This window comes from Pelodiscus sinensis, chromosome 29, assembly GCF_049634645.1.
Source record: "Pelodiscus sinensis isolate JC-2024 chromosome 29, ASM4963464v1, whole genome shotgun sequence".
NCBI lineage: Eukaryota > Metazoa > Chordata > Testudines > Trionychidae > Pelodiscus > Pelodiscus sinensis.
This window is the reverse complement of record NC_134739.1, coordinates 6,924,011-6,940,299: the sequence shown is the minus strand read 5'-3', so window position 1 is coordinate 6,940,299 and position 16,289 is coordinate 6,924,011. Positions and strand designations below refer to the sequence as shown.

Here is a 16,289-nt window from a genome sequence, read left to right as displayed (position 1 = left end):
TTTCCAAGGCAATGTAGTCTTAACTCAGGACTTAAATGAAATTGGAACAGTCTAATTTTAAAAATATATTCATATTTGATATACATATTCTATTGCTGAGTTAAAGTAACACCTCCCTACCTCATGCTTCTTGGAGAAAGTGTTAAGGTCAAAAATATTAGCATTAAACTTTCAATATTTTGCCAAAATGCGTAGATGTCACAGAACACTTTACATCTCAAAGCACCATACAAACTAATTAAAACCTCAACACCTTTGAAAGGAGTTCTACATTTTCATCATTTTACCAGTGAGGAAACAATTTAAGTCACTTACCCTATGTCACATGGCAAATTAGTGGCAGAGAGACTAGAACACCTGAGCTCCCTAGTCCCATGCTCAATCCACTACACTCTCTCAGGGCATTTAAGTGTCTTACTCAATACTGAATCAATAATCCAGCACACCATTATCCTGACCATACTTCAGAAGCTAAATTTTAGCAAACTGTTACCTGAGAGGAAATAGGTCTCTGTTTTAAGAGCTGATCAGGATCTCTCAGTGAAGAGAGCAATTCATGAGGATCACCATCACAGCATCCATCAATAAAAGAAAGTAAGTTAACAAAGCTATAGTGCTGAATAATTTCTTCTAATAAAACAAACCTGTCATGTATGAATAATTTACACCATAGTTATTATATAAATGGTTGTCACTATTTCTGGGCCTCAAATGAAGATGAACTTCCCAATCAGATTCATGTTACTGCAGGCCTCAATAAGAGGGCATAAAAATCAAGACGTGAACTCAATGAATGTTGGTGTAACTTAGGAGACACTTCATAACAAAGCCAGAATTTATCAACAGACTTTATGCTACCAACTTGACTGAAGTCTACATCAGCTTTCAGTAAAGAAAGAGATTTTAATAAAGCTATTTTAAACAAATCACTTCTCACTCTAAATGCTGCACAGAGCTGGTGGAGACAGGACAGTAATTCTGCAGCAGCAAGTCTAAACTGAGGAGCTGACAAAGATATGGTCAAACAAGTCTGAACAGACTTGCAGTACCCTTTCCTGAATTTAGATTTGTTTCAGCTGTTCTTTTTCAAATCTCTGTTGTTCCTTGTTCATGTAAAAAAGTAAGATGTTTTCATCTATGATTCAAAGAGCAAAGTGCCCAACTTCTACTCTTCAGAATTCGATCTCCTTGACCATCAGAACTTCTATTTTCTGCTTTCATTCTTCAACTTATAATTTGTCAAGAAGCAAATGATGAGAAGCTAGGTTTCCATTCTCTTCTTGGATTCTGAACAGTTTTGCAGTAAGTTATTTGCATTAACCCCCTACCCTAAAGGCCTAGTTTCAGTGTACTTTGAAGAGAATGTATTCATAGCATAACACACTAAATGACTGCATCACATCACCACAACACTGATGTGTAGCAACTCTGTTTGTCCAACAGAGAACAGACAGGAAGCCTTTTCCTAATTGTATAACAAAGCAGTTCAAAATTACATCCTTATCCATATGGCTAAACAATAATTTGAGAGTCTGGAGAAGATTCTCCAACAAAAGTTTTTGCACATTCATTCCAGATACAGTGTATTCAAAGATATTATGGACTGGGAAAATGAAATTTATAAACTGCAACAAAGGGAAATTGTACTTCATACTTACCATTCTAATGACACAAGTATTCAGACTCTATTTTCAGTGTGTTTGTAGTCTCATTAAAGAGCCACACATAGAAACTATGTATTATTTGGCCAAGCCAGCACATTACCAGATACCCAGAAAAAAAGTTAATCGACATATGATGCAACAGTTTGTCCTGATCGCATAGCAAAACAAGGTTTGATTTAAAAATAAAATAATAATAGTCAGGGAGCCAAAACAGCACTGAGGTTTGGTAAGCAAGACAATAATTTGTACACTAAAAAGAAGTTTTCAGAAGAGATTTCAGAAAAAAAATGTATATGGAATAGTCCCCTGCAAAACTGATGTGATTTTCATTATACAACCTCCCTTTAGGATGCATATATGAAGAATATATTTCTTATTTGCCTTATTAGAACATTAAGTCTGATCCTCCCTGGCTTTGCTTGCTGAACTTCCCAATCATAAAAGCATATGCATTATCAGCTCTAAACTGAAAAGATACAGTGCTGAAACTCCAGAGACATGCTTTGTCCAAAGTGTTTATTGGTTGTTGGAACTGTATGTGTTAACAAAAACAGTTTTAAAACTGTGACTAAAGTAACTTCTTTACAAAAAAACTGTTCAGCTTTTACTCTCGACTTTTGCGACATTTTCCAGTCACTGTAATCTTCCAGGATGAACTTTGCTTGCATTTAAAATGTTGAAAAAAGTGCTACAAAAAAAAACACAGAAAAACCAGCTGTTTTGGCTTCCTTTATAAAAGAAGCATGAAACAATATAAGATTTCCATCCTTCCCCCTTTTCCAGGTCACTTTTAACTCTGTTGTAACTAAATCCACAATATGGACTTAGTTTGCAGCACAGACAGGGCCTAATATGGATTTATAGTGATCCCACTGAGATGGTACAGTTAAGGAAAAAATTCCACAACACCTCCGCCCCAAACTAGGCTTTGCCAACAGCTTACCTTAAGAGGTGCCACTATCAAGTCAGGCAACTAACTATTCTCATCTCAAACAAAATAAAAGAAGTCAAGAAATCAATATCTTCTTCTATTTAAGGTAATAAATTTGTGGCTAAAACCTATAAAGCATCATCACTGTCCATAATATCTTTGTTATGAATGGATTTTAGGGAAGCATATACAGAATGGGTATTTTAGGGAAGCATATACAGAATGGGTAACTGGCATTATATGTTTCCCCTCTGAAAACAAAAGTGTGGTATTTAAATAAAAAAAATGTTATTCTGAAAAAAAAACAGAACCTCTTCATAATCAGCATTTAACAAATTACAAGGTAAGTGGGTGTGTTTGTTATATTAGTATATCAACAGAACTGTGAAGAAAGAAAATAAGTTTATTACTAGTCAAACAGTATTATGACTAAAGTACTTTCTCAATTTCACAACAAATATTAACTTCCCTGAGGATGGGCTTTTTACCTTGTTTTATTTTTAGAAATACACATCACACACTACATATCACATGACATGATGTAATTGCTAGCAAGAAAATGGCCCAAACTGTTCAAAATATAGTGGTCAGACTTTAAAAAAAAATAAATAAAAACCCATACCAAATCAACTAACAGTAATTCCTATCATACTATGGCCAGTTTTTATAGAAAATGACCATTCTGTTTGCCACTCCAACTGGTGATATATATAAGATTCTACATAAAAACATACTGGTCAAATTTAGAATATATAGATTTCATTAGCAGGAGAGATTATGCTCCAATGTACAAAAAAGGGTGGGTTTGTTTTTCTAAATAGAAACACTGATAGATAAATTTGTTAAAGAATTTAACAAAGAATTTCCTTTACAAAGAATTTATCTACCATCAGATTTGCTCAGGATCTTTTTAAAAATCGAGCACTGCAAATAATCTAAACCTCTTATCATAACATATATGCAAGAACAGAACAGTCTTTTAAAATGTGAATACAGTATATTCTTCTGTTTAGAGAACAATGAACACGTTTTCCCCAATCCCAAATTTAAAATAACCACAGAAACTTTCAACTGGGTTTAGTGGATCAAACCCATATCTGAGAATTGACCACTAAGTCCCAAACGGATAGAAGGGTTGTACACACGTTTACAAATAAATCAATTACTGCATTTTAAAACCATGAGACGGTGAGAGACACTTACACACATGCCTCACTACACCCTACTTAACTTTGCACTTGGGCCCAATGTCAGTGTGAAGGGGCAAGCACTTCATGCTAAATTATGCAAGGTGGAGATTATGCAACTTTCTTCTGTTTACTTTATAACTCAGGGTTGGGTCCCCCCCCCTTTTTTTTAATTTAATACTCCTATCAGCTTTGTTCTCTTCCAACGGGATAGCTTTCAGTCGGCTTCTTTGTTTTTGAGAGGGCAGACTTCAGATTAAGGCTAATATATAATATTACACACCCTACAAGCAGCAGCAGCACCACACCACAATGACTGCCAGCCACGTGACAGAGATGGCAACACACACGGGAGGGGGGGGGGAAAGAGTGTGAATGGAACTGGGGGCGGCAATGCAGGACTCGATGTTAGAACTTTTGGGTCCGCCGCATTCGAAAAGCCAGGCTCCCAACGTTCCATCCGCAGCCATTCAAGTTTATCACCAAGCCACAAAGGGCTCCCAGCCCTGGTGCAAAGATTTCAATTTAAAGTGGCGCCATCAAAAGCAAGCGAAGCGCCTCGCCGCCACCCCCTCCACGCCATGGATCCGCAGTACTTTGCTAGCCACACGCACCAGGGGAGGGAGTGGAAATACACACACACACACACACACACACACACACGCACAAGGAGAGAGCCCTACCGCGGGAGATTTAGCAGGCGGGGCTCAGCCAGCGCACACGAAAGAGACAAGCACACCAGGAAGGCACGAAAACAAAAAAACAAAACAACAACAAAAAAAAAAGTCAGGCCCTTGCTCTCCCCCCCACCCTGCCTCCCGCACGCGCTCCCCTCCCCCCGAAGGAGGAGAGATCCGCTACAGTCACCCCGAGTACTTTACCCAACACCCCCCACCCGGATCCCCGAGCGTGCCTGGCCCAGGGAGGGGTGCGGGGGAGCCAGCAGCCGGGCAGAGAAGTTCGGGCTGAGGCCAGGACGGGCAGCAACCCACATCAGACACGTTCGGAGGCGGCGGCGCCGGGCACGGAGGCAGCCGCGGGCGCAGATGGCGAGGGTGGGAGCGAGCCCCCCTCCCCGCCCCTCCCCGCCAGTGCCCACGGCGGGAGCGCCGCAGAGGGAGCAGGAGCCATTGAAAGTTGCCTGGCTCCGCGGGGCCGGCGGTAGTTGCGGTAACAAAGGGGCAGCGGGAGGGAGGGAGGGAAGGAGAAAGGGCAGCGGGAGCGGGGCGGCCGCGGCACCTACCACGTGATGGAGCCGAGCGCACAGTCCGGGCGGATTCAGCCCCGCACAAAATGGGCGCAGTTTGCAAACAAGCGCCGACCGAGGGGAGAAGCGGAGCCGCAGCCGGCACAGGCCCCGCCAGCCCCGGCTGCAGCCCCGGCTCCCCCCCCTCCCGCCGGCTCGGGCCCGCCCTGGCTCCCCCGGCGGCGGGGCGCGGGGCTCGTCGCTTTCTCCCTTCCCCGGCTGCAGCGGCTGCAGCCCGGGCTGGGGCGGGGGGGGAGACGCTGGCCCCCCCACCCCCGGCTCGGGGAGCGCCCTGGCGCCGCCGGCGGCGGGTCCTCGGCTGGACGCGCGGTCGCTCCGACTCTCTCCCCGCCCGGGGCGCGGCGGCGGAGCGGGCGCTGCGGTGCTTTTCCCCCCCGCTCCGGGTCAGAGCGGCGGCGGCGCTGCTCGGAAAATGGCGGCCGGGCTCCTTCCCTGCCCTCCCCCTCCCTTTAATCGGAGAATGCACCGGGCGGGGGGGGGAGGGAGGGCCGGCGCAGCGCCCCCGCCGGCAGCCGAGCGCACTGCGGCCGCGCCGCCCGCAGCCAGGGGGCCCCGCCGAGCCGCCGGCTGGAGAGCGCGGCCAGCGAGCAGCCCCCGGCTTGGGCGGCGGGACGCCCCGGGGCTGGGCCCGTGCAGCCAGGAGCGACCCCGGGAAGGGGGGGAGGGGTGCTTGTGAGTCACGGGGGGGGGGGCTTCTCGGCTCGCGGAGCCCGGCACTTGCAGGCCCGGCCCCGCGCCTATTGTCCCGCCGCTGGGGCAAGGCGGGCGCTACCGCAGGCAGCGGCGGCTCCCCTGCAGCGTGCCCGCTGGCCGCCAGGGGGCCAGCCGTGCCGCTGTCACTGCGCACGCGCGCTGCGGCCCTGCACAGGGAGGCGGCTGCAGGGGACGCGGAGCCTGCTGGGAAGTGTAGTCCTGCGTAACTCCAGCCAGGCGTCCCTTCTTTGCCGGCTCAGCCAGAACAGGCACAGGGGGGTAGCCCAGCCTGCAGCGATGCGCGCACAATCCCAGGGACTAACAGGGCTACATTTCTATCACAATCCCAGGGACTCTGTGCAATCCAGCCAGGCGTTCACCAAAAGCCACACGCGCCAGATCCGTAAAGACCCTTCAAAGAAATGCCCAAAGAAATTCTTCCTCCAAAGGAGAGTTTGGGCAAGGCCACGAGGATATTGCTGTAAATAAGTGTTGAGACAAGTCCTTGGAACAAGAAACAGAACTTGCAGTTTTGGGCAAAGCTCAGTCCCTTGAACCTCTTTGCAGCCTTAATGTTTTAAAAACAACCACTGTTGTTGCTGGATCAGAGAGGTGCAATTTATAGTAAACACGTACTATAGAAAACAATAATATCCAACTACCTTAAAATTGCACAGCATGCAAAAACAACAAAAACACCACCACAGCTACTGCAACAACATCCTCCTTACTTCATCCTGCAAAAATAAGTATGGCAGTCCAGAAAGGCACACTAGGGAGGCCCAGTTGGTGAGAACTTATTCAAAGCTTATTTAAACAGAAGTGGGAACAAAAAGTAAAATTAGTAAATATTAAATAAGTGTATTTAAAAAAAAATCCCTAAAGCTAACTAGAGAGATAGCTGGAGACAGTCTTTATATAATAGTTTAAAGGACATGTCTCTGAAATGTCATATTTATCATCCAGACTATTTTCTTTATGCATTGCTTCTCCTCATATTTTGTCTGCTATGTCTTTATAAAAAGAATCTTTGCCCTAAAGCATATGGATTTGACTTCCTATATTTTTAAAAGCTTCAGAGGGGTAGCCGAGTTAGTCTGGAAGTGGAAAAACTTTGCCACCACCACCACACTCCACTAGTAACACCTTAAAGACTAACAAAACATGCAGATGGTATCATGAGCTTGTGGGTATAACCCACTCCTTCAGATGAATGAAGTATTAAAAGTCCAGATCCAAGAATAAATAAAGGAAGAGGGGAAACAGGAAGGGAGAAAAAAAAGTGAATTAGAGTGTTCAAGATTGAGTGTTCAACTTTAAAAAGCTTTTCCTATATTTTTGTACATCACCTAACACAGTGGTCACCAACCAGTAGATCGAGATCTACTCATAGGTCTTGGAGCCTCTAACAGGTTATCTTGACAGGTGTGGCCAAGAGGCTATCAAGAGCTGGCGCTTCAGCTGCTCCTTCCTCTACTGTTGTGCATCTCCTGTCCTTTGCCTTGGAGCTGACTCCCACCACCCCAGGGAGCCTCCTGCTTACTGTGCAGGGGAGGGGAGGGACAAGAAGAGCACTGATTTCAAGGTGCCCCCTCTCCCACCCTGTATCCTATCTCCACAAAGCAGAGCATGGAGCACAACAGGATTTGGGATGGAGTCTGCTGGCTGCCTTTGGGTAGGGTCACCAGATGGTTTCAACAAAAATACCGAACACACTTGACATTACATCACAATCTACATTACATCTTATTTAGAAAATACCGGACAGTTCTATTTTCTCAATTTGTTTCCCGAACAGAAAGCTCAAATACTGGACTGTCCAGTTCAAAACCGGACACCTGGCTACCCTACCTTTGGGAGTGGTGCAGGGCCAGGGTAAGGGTGAGCCTGCCTTAGCCCTGCTGCACCAACACCCAGGAGCCAACTGAGGTAAGCAGTGTCCAGTCAGAACCCACATCCACCCACTACCCCAGTTAGGAACTCCCTCCTGCACCCAACTCCTGCCTCAGCCCCAAGCACCCCATATCCAAACACCCTCCCAGAGCCTGCACCTACAACCCCCTCCTGCACCCCAACTGCCTGCCCCAAGATCAGCTCAGAGCCCCTCACACAGATCCCTGAATCCAAGACCCGAGTCTGCACCCCAATGCACTGCCTCTGCTTGGTGAAAGTGAGGGAAGATGGAGTGAGCAGGAGCAGGGCGTCAGAGAAAGGGCACAAAGGAGGCAGGGCCAGGGTATTTGGGTTTGAGGTAGATCTCGGATTGCAATTAAATTCAAAGAGTGATCTCGTGTTTAAAAAGGTTGGAGACCCCTGATCTAACTGGCCTCAGGAATGGCTTCCTGCAGCTTGTTTGCTGGAAACAACAAACCATGGCCACTGGGAACAGCGGAGAGCCATGCCTGCAGATGGTCAATACCAGCAAAACATCTCCTTGCCCACCAACAGATTACTCTGATGGCCTGCAGGTTTCCCACTACTGGTTTAACTCCTTAAAGGAAAAAAACGGATTGTCCCTCCAAGCCCCTCCTTTTACATGTTATGTCCAAAGAAATCCTTATATTATTTTTAAACCCTTGCTTGGTTTTTTTCTTGATATTCATGTCTTGTCCCCATAGAGTCTCCCAGGAAAAATAGGTAGAACTGACTTATCAATAGTCTACTATCACAAAAGTGGCAAGGAGTCCTGTGGCACCTTAGGGTATGTCTACACTATCCCCCTAGTTCGAACTAGGGGGGTAATGTATGCATACCGAACTTGCTAATGAAGCCCGGGATTTGAATTTCCCGGGCTTCATTAGCATAAAGCCGGCTCCGCCATTTTTAAAAGCCGGCTTGTTCGAACCCCGTGCCGCGCGGCTACACGCGGCACGGGCTAGATAGTTCGAACTATGTAGCCATTCCGATCTATCTGTACACCTCGTTCCACGAGGCGTACAGATAGTTCGGAATAACTACATAGTTCGAACCATCTAGCCCGTGCCGCGTGTAGCCGCGCGGCACGGGGTTCGAACAAGCCGGCTTTTAAAAATGGCGGAGCCGGCTTTATGCTAATGAAGCCCGGGAAATTCAAATCCCGGGCTTCATTAGCAAGTTCGGTATGCATACATTACCCCCCTAGTTCGAACTAGGGGGGTAGTGTAGACATACCCTTATAGACTAACTGAAGTGTTGGAGCATAAGCTTTCATAGGCAAAGACCCACTTCATCAGATGCATGTCTTTCTTCATGAGGTTGATAGATTTCTACTCCATACGGCTAAATGCAGTGCCTTGCATGGTGTCAAGTATCAGAGGGGTAGCCGTGTTAGTCTGAATCTGCAAAAGCGGCGAGGAGTCCTGTGGCACCTTATAGACTAACTGAAGTGTTGGAACATAAGCTTTCGTGGGCAAAGACCCACTCCTCGCCGCTTTTGCGGATTCAGACTAACACGGCTACCCCTCTGATACTCTACTATCACAATTATCAAAGAAGTGAAATCTGAGTGAGAGAAAATTACTTTTAGATACTATTTAAAACTTGGGGTAGGAGAGAGTGGAAGGAGGAGCTGCGCCCCTTTGGTTGTGATACCACTTAATTCCCATTGTTTGTTAGGCATCTAAAACTAAAGTTCTTTTCAAGATTCAGTACCCTTGACCTGTCAATTAAGGAAAGAAAAGCTCCTCGGGTTTTTTGAATTTCCAGGAGATCTCCAACAGAAACCAGGAAAAACAAAGATTTGATATTCCTGTCATCACTATCTGGTGTTCTTTTCATTTTTTTAAACAGAACAGTAATAAAAATATAAAAGGACATATTCATCTCTTTTTTGGGGGGGGGAATGGGGAAGAATAGGCAACTTTTAAAGAATGGCTAGTTTCCTAGGTTTCAGATGAACTGCTGGGGAGCGGAAGGGGTGGCTATGTAAAAAGCTTCTGGTTGCTAGGAGCCAGGTCTCAGACTCTTGGGATGAGTTGATTTTAATCCATCTCTGCAGTCGCTGAGATGTGCTTCCATCCAAATGCCTGAAGCATCCTGCAACTATTGTTTGCTGGGTCCCACACTGTGCCTCAGGCCAGGAAGTGGAATATATCAGCATCTGAAGCCAGGGGTGACCAACCCTTAGAGAGGACTGTCAGAAAATTAAATGAGAAGCCGGCATCTACCCTTTATGGAGTACTTTTCAGTATTTAAAAAGTGGGACTTGGGTCATATAAGAGACATGAAAGGGACACAAGTCAGGGGCCATGTTTAACTTTTCTTAGAACTTTCAGAAAGAATCCTCAGCTGGAACAGATTCTAAGGATCAACTCCTGCATTTGCATCTTTCACACTTATGATGAACTAATGCTAGAAGGACCAGATCCTTAGAAACATATTTTATGAGTCTCAATTACTCTGCTAGATTATTTGGGAAACCCTTTTCTGCTCCTAATGCAAATGAAATACTCACTGACAATGTAAAAAGGCCTTAGTGCAAAATGAGAATCATATCCTCTTGTTATATAACTGCACTGCAAAATCCACTACTATATGGACCACTACAACATCCCCCATACTCCACAAATAAGATACTCTACCAGTATGCAACGCAATCCTGATTCTGGAAAGGAAAAAAAAAAAAAAAAAAAAACCTATATGCATGCTTAACTTTAATATGGATCTATAACCCCTGACTTCAATGAGGCTACTCACATGTTTAACTTTCAGCGTGTACATTAAGTAGTCACAAGACTGGAGTCCTAGTGCATATTTTCATTTGCAGTGTGCCCTGGACCATAATTACCATCTCACTAGCTTAAGTAGCAGATCAGACTCCAGAAGCCACCCAGAGACTGCATGATATACAGAAATTAACTTGGGACCAATAATCATGCTCTTGAATCAGAGGTGGAGCCCAGAGCATAATTTATTGCACTGTACCTGTTTTACTGCTGCATCTCAGTTTCCCCATCTGCAAGTTGATTATACTTAGCCTCTTCACAGGACAATTGGGAATGAATGACTACATAATGCCGAGTAGGTTCAAAGCACTGTACAAGTGCTAATTATCAGTGATGCTTCTTAAATAAGCAGATGGATCACTAGTGAGCAATCAAAATCACACTTTTTCTGACGCCTGATCTACATACAGATTTTGTACTGGTATTATTATCTCACTATTGGGGAGTGTGATTTTTTTTCCCATCAAAACAGTTATACTAGTGTGACTCTCTAGCCATAGATGCAGTATTAAAAAACAAAAACAAAAAAACCAACCCACAACTTTGACAGGGGATTAGTTCTTGAGGATACAGAAAATTACAAGAGAAAGATCAGTGGCAGAATCTAGTCAACATTTTAGCTGTCAACACACAAATGGAAGAAGTATGAGGAATAAAAAGGAAGACCTGGAAGCATTAGTATACAAGATAAATTATGACTTAATTGGTGTCACTGTGGCTTTGAGGGACAAGTCTTGTGATGGAAAATAGAGAGGCATACAGCTTCTTCAGGAAGGACAGCCAGGGGGAAAAAAAAAGAGAAGAGCACGCATTATGCATCAAGAATATATATACTCCTGTTCGAAGGCCCAAAAGGAGGTAGGAAGCACCAACTAAAGAGAAATGGGGAAAAATAATAGGGGGATGGTGTCATGGTAAAGGATTTATTAAAGGCCATCACATCAGGAAAAAAAGAGATAGAGGAGATATTTCTAGAACAGAAAAATCCAAAACACATGCCCTAGTAGTAGGAGAGGGACTTCAACTACCCACACATCTGTTCAAAAAGTGACATGTCAAAACACAATGTTTCCAGTAAGGTCTTGGACTGTACTGGAGACACTTTTTGTTCCAGGCGGTGAAGGAAGTAACGAGGGGGAAGACTAACAGATTTATTAGAGCATAAGCTTTCGTGGGCCAGACCCACTTTGTCACTTTTGCAGAGGGGGAAAGAGACATTTTAGACTTGAATCTAACCAATGGTAAGGAATTGCTAGAAAATCTGAAGATGGACGGCAATTTGGGTAAACATTACCATGAAATGATAGATCTCATGATTTTAAGGCAAGAAAGAACAGCAGAATAAGGATAACGGACTTCAAAACAAGCTAACTTTAACACAGAGATTGTAAATAAAGTTCCATGGGAAAAAAATCTAAGGCCTTCAGGAGAGTTGGAAGGATATAATATTAAAAAGGTACAACTCCAAACTACCCAGATGCAAAGGACAGATACAAAGAAAAACAGTAAGAAGTCAATATGGCTCCATCAAGTGCTCTTTAGGACTTGAAAATCAAAAGTGACTCCTGCAAAAAGTGGAAGCATGGACAAGAGTAAAAAGTTAAGGAGTACAAAAATAGCACAAAATTTTTAGGAACAAAAATCAGAAAAACTATGGCACAATACAAGTTATACCTAGCAAAGTAAACAAAAGACAACAAGAAAAGTTCTTCAAATACATTGGGAGCAAGACAGAGACAAAGAAAAGTGTATGTCTTCTACATAGCTGGGAAGAAGAGCTAATAAACAGGTGATATCCATAAAGCTGAGGTGTTTCATGCCTATTTTGCTTCAGTCTTAAATCCTTTTATTGATGACGACCAGATATTTGATATAATTAATACTTACAACAAGGAGGAAGGAATGCAAACCAAAATAGGGAAAGAACAGGTTAAAGAATATTTAGAAAAGTTAGATGTATTCAAGTTGGCAGGGTCTGCTGAAATTCATTCTACAGTACTTAATGAACCAATCTCAGAACCATTAGCAATTACCTTTAACAACCCCCTGGAGGCCAGGTAAAGACCCAGAATACTGGAGAAAGGAAATTTTTAGTCTTGAGTGAAGAAGACTGAAATGGGACCTGGTAACGGTTGGCAAATACGTTAAGGGCTGTTAGAAAGAAGAAAGAGAATCACTTATTCTCCAGGACCATGGAAGGTAGGTGATGAAGTAACAGGCTTCATCTCCAGCAAGGGAGATTTAGATGTTAGGAAAAACTTTCTAACTATTGGGGTAGTGAAGCTTTGGGATAGGCCTCCAAGCGAGACTGCAGAATTCCCATCATCGGGGTTTTTTTTAAAAATTGGTAGGACTAACATCAGTCATGGGTTGGCTTAGATTTACCTGCTCTTAAACAGTGCAGGGTGGTGGACTTAATTACTTTTCAAGGTCTCTTTCAACACTACGTGTATGTGATTTTATAATCAGTATAAAGGATCTACTAAAGGCCACCATTATAACATTAGCTTATTCTTGTAGAGGAATAAAATTATACCAATATAAGCACTTTTTATAATGGCCAACAGCAAGCACACTATAGTACTAATATTATTACCTACACACTGGTTTAAACAAGGCCTGAATGTACTGCCTCTGAATGTATTGGTGATTTTCTTATTTAAACAAATCTCACCTTGGGTTCACCCATCATTGCTGTTAGTCATAGATTATGTAAAACTTAAAAAACAAATAGTATTGCAGCACCTTAAAGACTAACAAAACTTGCAAATGGTATCATAAGCATTCGTGGGCACAACACGCTTCTTCAGATGAATGCAGTTATTACAAGTCCAGTTTCAAAACAAATAGAGGATGGGGGGGGGGGGGGAGAGAAATAGTCAATTAGGGAAGTTGCAAATTGTTCTTAAGTACCATTGTTTTTTTGTTTGATGTCATTAGGATGTGGAATGTAGTGGGCCATCCAGCAAATGTCTCTATTCATACCTTTGTGATAACTTTATTCACAGGTTTGAGTCCTAAGTTCCAAGGCTTCCCTGTGTGGAACTGACCTGAAACAGTACAGTGACCTTGAGATGCATTAATGAGTAACTCAGCTATACTTCTGAAGCATCGATTATATAGCTTCCTAATTTGTTCAGGACAACATTTTGCTACATATAGACTATACGATTAGTCAATAGGACCATTCTGCAGAGCTGCAGCAGGGGTAGCTCCAGAAGCCCTTTCAACCTGGAACGAAGGATGTTAAATATCAAGTAACTGACTAAACAAATAATCAATGCATTTTGCATCGACTATTTGATTAGTCAGTAGGGCTCCTCCACCTTTGAAGCGTAGCAACAGCCATAGGGTTAAAAGGCAAAAGCACCGCGTGGAGCCTGGAGTCAGCCCAAGGTCAGATAGGGAATCCTGACAACCCCTTGTGGTGTTTCAAAGCGGCAGCGCCACACAGAGCCCAGGGTCAGCAGGGGAGTCCCAAGCTGATCCTGGGCTCTACACGGCACTGCTGCTTTGAAATGCCGCGTGCAGCCTGGGGACATCCCAGCTGGCCCTGGGCTGCACGTGGTATTTCAAAGCGGCAGCACTGTGTGGAGCCCAAGGTCTGGCCCCAGGCTCCATGCAGCGCTGCTGCTTTGAAGTACCTCTCCCTCTTCCCCATGCCCCTCCTTGCTGACTCTTTCTGATACAGGCAGCAAGAGATGGGGGGAAGTGACTAGTCAACCAGTCCTTCAAATCCCTAGCTGGAACTGAACAATCCTGGCTCGTGCTGGCTCCGGAACCCACCAACGCTGCCGCTCTGCATTTTAAATGTAGTAAGAGCCATTTAAAATGAAGAGGCACAGCGATCAGCATGAACCAGGACTGTTGGGTCCCGTCTCACACGGAGTTCAGCTGTCCACTGCAAACAGGGCCTGGTGCCAGAACAGCCTCTGTTCACAGCAACCAGGGTTAGCCACGGGAAGGGGCTGCTCCAGCAGCAGCCCCCGTCTGCAGCCAGGCTTGGCTGCCACAAACAGGGGCTGGTGCTGGAGCAGCCTCTGTTCGTGATGGACAAGGCTAACTGAGGCCAGCCCTGCTGCTTGGTGGCAACAGCCCCTATTCGTGGGAAGGCCAAACTCCCCACTGGAACCCCTGCGGACAGGGGCTGCTTTGCAGCAGCCTCCCCTATCTCCCTCACTGCCTCTGATAGATGCAGCAGGGGGGAGCAGGCGACACTCCAAAGAAGGTGCTGGGGGGGAACCGGCTTTTATTTCATCAGATGCATAAAGTCACACTATTTCATCTTTGTTTCTGCTGCTACTGCTGTTGATCTTGGGAGTGAGGGACCGGACACTCAAGTTCTGCGTGGCTAAACCGCCCTTCTGCTGGCATGCATGTGCGTGAGCTATAAGAAATCTCACATAAGGAGTGACACTAAACTTGGCAGCTATGCTTAAGGATGATGTAATCTTCTACACTCACATTTGCACTGTATGCAAGGATTTTGCATTCGTTTGTTATATCCCAATACAAGTTTAGGGAAACCGATCATTTATTGAGAGAATAAAGCAATCGTGACTAGACACAAAAGCTTTATCAGATACCAACTAACAGAGAACTGGAACCACTAGCCAGCACCAACACAAAAGAGAAGTGGAGCAGGGACAATCCTTACCCTCAGCTAATTGCAGGATTATCCCCTTGCTGAGAAGCCCAGACCCTTTCCAAAAATGCTAGGAATGTGCTGAAAGTCTTAATAAGGTGCTGCGCTTGGATCCTTCCTGAAGAGCTATAATTGCTATTATCCTCCAGGTAGTAAATATCTGATCAAATGAACCACGTGCTTCAAACACATCCTCTCACCTAGACCCTTCTGACTACTGGAAGGTAGAAACAATTCATTCTCCCCATGTCTCGCCTACCTGATTCTCACAGCTTCCTGATTCTACTGAAGGCAGGTTGCCTTCATTACTCTACCCTTTCCATAAAATTCATTTTTTGGTTTTCTCTCAGCCAAAAACAGCTCTGGTGCTCTTTAACAATTTTTCCAAGTAGCTGTATGAAATTGACATGGTTTGTTGGTTTCACTGAAGCCAAATGGGTCCCAATATTAGAAATGAAACTAGCCAGAATCTACTTATAGTTTACTCTTCACTTTTCTTCCTGATTTCCAGGTGGAGAAGCATAGCTAGTTAATATATGTTTTAAGTCAGAACACTAGATGCAGAGAGTAAGTTATTTAAAAAATAAACTTAAGTGTGATATCATTAGTAGATATTGTAAGTCTCCAGTCATAAGGCTGACTGCTTTTAAATGTTATAAGCAAGGATGTTAAGGGGCGGGTAATCCACTAATTGTGTAGCCGATAAAAATGTTAACAACTACACAGTTTAGTCAATACGGGAAGGCTTCCTCAGTCCTAGCTCGTGCTGGGACCAGAAGCTACCCCCATTGCATCTTTGTAGTTTAAATGCTGCCTGCATGCCCAACTCTTACTACACTTAAACTGCAGAGCTGCAGCAGCAGTAGCTTCTGGACTCGGCACAAGCCGGGACTGTTCAGTCCCAGCTCCTGCTGGATCCTGCAGCCCCTGTCCAGAAGGAGTCCCAGCGAGTAGCTGGGACCCCCACAGACAGAGGCTGCTGCCGGAGCAGCCTATGCCCGTGGCCAGCCCAGGCTACCACAGACACAGGCTGTTTCACAGCAGCCTCCCCTTCCCACCCTCCCACTTCTGCCTCTATCAGAGGCAACAGCATGGGGGGGGGGGGGGGGGGGGGAGAGAGCATGCCAGGCAGCACCACATAGATGGTGCTGGGGGGAGCCAGCTTTTAAGCCAGCTCCCCCAACTCTGGCTCCTGCTTC

At 44.9% G+C, this 16,289-nt stretch overlaps 1 protein-coding gene across 5 annotated transcripts in view; it reads right to left on the bottom strand.

The window, feature by feature from the left end:
* Positions 1–16,289, bottom strand: part of KANSL1 (KAT8 regulatory NSL complex subunit 1) — a 171,564-nt gene that overhangs the window by 151,587 nt on the left and 3,688 nt on the right. For 2 of the 5 annotated variants that reach the window (XM_075911135.1, XM_075911139.1), the window contains exon 1: positions 5,026–5,165. The exons of 1 other annotated variant lie outside the window; for it this stretch is intronic. The gene's annotated coding sequence lies outside the window, so the exon portion shown is untranslated. Of the gene's footprint in view, positions 1–4,695; positions 4,719–4,774; positions 4,955–5,025; positions 5,166–16,289 lie in introns of those variants that run through there. 2 more of the 5 variants (XM_075911138.1, XM_075911137.1) reach the window with 2 other exon arrangements.